The following is a 4138-nucleotide window of genomic DNA, read 5'->3' as shown; positions in this document are numbered from 1 at the left end:
GATAGATTGAATCTGAAATCTTTGAATTAGCTTTCCCCTTTCTACTTTTGAGAAGCCTAATTTCTCAAGATTGTCTGTCTGTCTGTCTGTCTGTCTGTCTGTCTGTCTGTCTGTATGTATGTATGTATGTATGTATGTATGTATGTATGCATGTATGTGCGTGTATGTGTGTGTGTAATACATACAAATATACATGATAACATAAATACATATGTATGCATATATGTATGTATATATAATTTCATGGCATCATATCAACTAAACAACGATTTGAAGTTTGCAACAAGGATTTTTTTTATTTGCGCAATAGTTAGAACGGTAGAACGGTTTGAATTTCGTTTGTCCTCTATAATCCTGAACAAAGCGGCCCTGCCTTCGTGCCTTGTTCAGGATTCAAATATTAGAAAAGTAAAATAATTTACTACCTTCCGCCCTCCCCCACTCCCCCTCACTCCTTCTTTCTCTCGCGCTCTCTCGCTCTCCCCCCACACTGTTTTACTATTCTATATAAGTTAGCTAAAAGGCATTTGTTTCAACTCTGCGTGTAAAGTACGCTGATAATTCTCTTGTTAGTGGAAGCTGATAAAGCAAAATCGTCATCTGCTGTAAACTTCTGTTTGGAGCCGTCTGAAGATAAATTTAATCTTAAGCAATGCTCGAAAGAAAAGAAAAAGAACGAAAACGTAAATTTGTAATATTTCATCCTGCGGCGGTACGCAAAAGTGATTCTTGCAAATGTATCCACTTTAAACGCGATTCATCTGGTATAATTTCTTTAAACAACTAAAGTCAGTCTTGACCACAATACACACAACGTCAATTCATATATTATTGTTTGCTTGAAATATTATATTTCTTTGAGAACATACTGATCTCAGCTGATGAAATCTCAGAAATTGAAACATATATACACATGGTAAAGAAGAATAGCTGAAATTGAAAAAAATTATTGTTTTCTAATTCCATAATGTTAGGAGGTAAACTAGCGATGTATAATGTATATATATGTACCTTGTGGTTAGAGTGTTGTGCGCATGATCATAAGGTACAGGTTTAGATTCCCCACAATTTGAACTAGTCATTTGATTTCATGGTTCTCCACACCAGTTGAAAAGGAGTAACAACCGAGTGTAGATGCAATCCTCTTTCCTTCTAGTTGTCACATCCTCCATGATTTTCAGAGCCAAAGGTAGGACGGCTGAGAGGGTACCTATGACAGTTCGCGACTGCATAGGCACCAAAAGCAATTGGTGGAAGAATGAATAAACTGATATATTAAGAGATGATGGCCATTATCGAGATTTCATCCCTAACATATACTCTATTTTATTCTTTTACTTATTTCAGTCATTTGACTGCGGCCATGGTGGAGCACCGCCTTTAGTCGAACAAATCGACCCCAGGACTTATTCTTTGTAAGCCTAGTACTTATTCTATCGGTCTCTTAAGCCGACCGCTAAGTTACGAGGGCGTAAACACACCAGCATCGGTTGTCAAGCGATGTTGGGGGACAAACACAGACACACATACATATATATATATACATATATATCACGGGCTTCTTTCAGTTTCTGTCTACCAAATCCACTCACAAGCATTTGGTCGTCTCGAGGCTATAGTAGAAGACACTTGCCCAAGGTGCCACGCAGTGGGACTGAACCCAGAACCATGTGGTTGGTAAACAAGCTACTTACCACACAGCCAACAAGTTTGTAAGTATGGGTAGAATTTGTTTTTCTTTTAATATTTTGATGAGAATGTAGCATTTAATTTTGTCAGTAGCAACTCCCCAGTTGCAATTTCGTCTGAAATACATTTTCAGTTCGGACTAAAAATGAGTATGCCTTTACTCAAAAAGTTTAACTGTGTTCTACTAGTACCGTTAGAGCAATATTCATACCAGCAACTCCTATTGGTGTACTCATATATTACCCATCAGGCGTGAAAACTGAATTTTGACGGTTAAATTGGAACAAATAGTACGCAAACAAGAATAACTCTGGTTCCTCTTACATACAGAACGTCAGTACCTTGCAAACTATAAGATCTTCCTCCTTGATAGGCAACTTAAGTTTTCTGAAAATGCAAGATATTGTTTCTAGTCATAGACAGCGGTTCATTACTGTTCTGAGCAAAAGCTCACAGTTTAAAGTGTTCATTTTAAGAATTCAAGTTTGGGTCTGTGATATCATGAAAATTCATTTTGGTTACCTCTGGGTCACGTAACCAGAAATGATGCTCTGTAGAGCTTTCGCGTCAGAAGTCTTAACTTATAGAATTGCCAAGTACAACCAGTTACATATAATACTTGATGATGGAGGCATCCATACTGAGTACTTCTGTGCGAAGTGAAAAAGGTTTAAAATACCTCTTAGACTTCTGGTGAAGGGTGAAACATTTTATGTATGTATATATGCATATTTGTTGCAATGTATCCAATGGACAATCTTTGCTATATTGTCATGACGTCTCTTGTATTCTTTCTGGGCTAGTGGCGTACATTGACTGGTAATATGCCATACGGTTTCACCATTTTGTCCACAAGTTCTGCACTTATCACTTTCTGATGTGTTATCTATTCTGTATTGGATATAAATGGTTCTTAGTGCTTGTTCTTGGTTAGCACAGATTAGAGCCTCTGTTTCCGATTTTAAATTACTTTTAGTCATCCACAGCCATCTTTTTTCTGTCTTTCTTACCTTCAACATCCCCATGAAATTGTTATGCATTCTTTTCTTTATCCACCTATTTTCAATTTTATTTATTCTTAAGTGCTTATACAGTGCTTTATCTTTGCAATCTTCCATCCTACACTAGCCTGACCTTCTTTATTCCAATAATATTGGTTCTGTGGGATATTTTTACATATCATGCTATGTTGTTTTTATCTACTCTAACGCTGTGTTCCAATCCAATCAGTTCTCTTCCCCCTCTTTTTCTTGGTGCATACAGTCTGTCTGTGTCACTTTTTGGGTGGAGCATCCCATATTTAGTCAGCAACTTCCTTCTCTTTCTGTCTAAACTCTTTAGTTCGTCTACTGTCCATGCAATTGCCCCTGCTCCATATCTATGGAGTTAAATCGCCCAGGTGTTGATAGCTTCAATTTTATTCCGTCTGTTTAATTCCGAATTAAGGATCTGTTTCAGTCTGCGCAAGTAATTCACCTTAAATTTTTCTGTCATTTCCTTCTCCATCAATTTCTCCATTTCCAATATCCTCATATACTTATAGCCCGTCTCTTCTATCTGCTTCATAACCTCCCCGACGGTATCGCTAGCCCGTCCATACATTTGATTCTGTTTTTCTTCATGACTAACACACCTCACATTTCCAACCTCACATTTTCAACGAGGTGTTGTTTCAGTTCCTCCATTACCACTTTCGGGCCCTTTCTTTCAATATTATACTTCCTGTTCAGTGCCCTATACTTTTGTTCGCTTTTAAGCTCCCCCTTTTCTTTTCGGTCTAACACAGAAATGTCTTTCGAGAGCATATATACGTTCTTCTTTTCCATCATGGATCTTTTCTTTTGTCACTCCCATTATATTTCTTTTTCTTGACATCAACACCCACATCTTCTGCTAGAACAATACTTTCTGCCTTGATCAAATTATTATTATTATTATTATTATTATTATTATTATTATTATTATTATTATTATTATTATTATTATTAATTATTGCCTTTGCACAGCTTCACTACCAGTGAACTAAGGTAGCACCCCGTCTTTTTCGAGCACCTTCCGGAGTATTCGAGCGGTTCCAAGCAGTGCTGTTTTCTGCAAGTGCTCCACCCTTATTGCAGCCCCTATTTGTTCCATGTACTTCTGGAGATTTTTACTCATTGTTCCCAGGGCTCCGACAATTATTGGTACTACTACTACCTTTTTCATCGACCACAACTGCTTTACTTCCCGAGCTAACCTGTCATACCTATCGACTTTCCTTTCTTCCTAATCGGATACCATGTTGTCAGCTGGGCATGCTATATCTATGATCCAGGATTGTTTGCTTTCTTTCTCAATTAACACTATGTCTGACTTCCTATTCTCTACCTCATGGTCGCACTGAATCATAAAATCCCACAGGATCACTGCATTATCATTTTCGATGATGCCTTCGGGTTTGTGGTCGTAC

The sequence above is a fragment of the Octopus bimaculoides genome, chromosome 9 (genome assembly GCF_001194135.2).
Source record: "Octopus bimaculoides isolate UCB-OBI-ISO-001 chromosome 9, ASM119413v2, whole genome shotgun sequence".
Lineage (NCBI taxonomy): Eukaryota > Metazoa > Mollusca > Cephalopoda > Octopoda > Octopodidae > Octopus > Octopus bimaculoides.
This window is presented reverse-complemented; position numbering follows the sequence as displayed.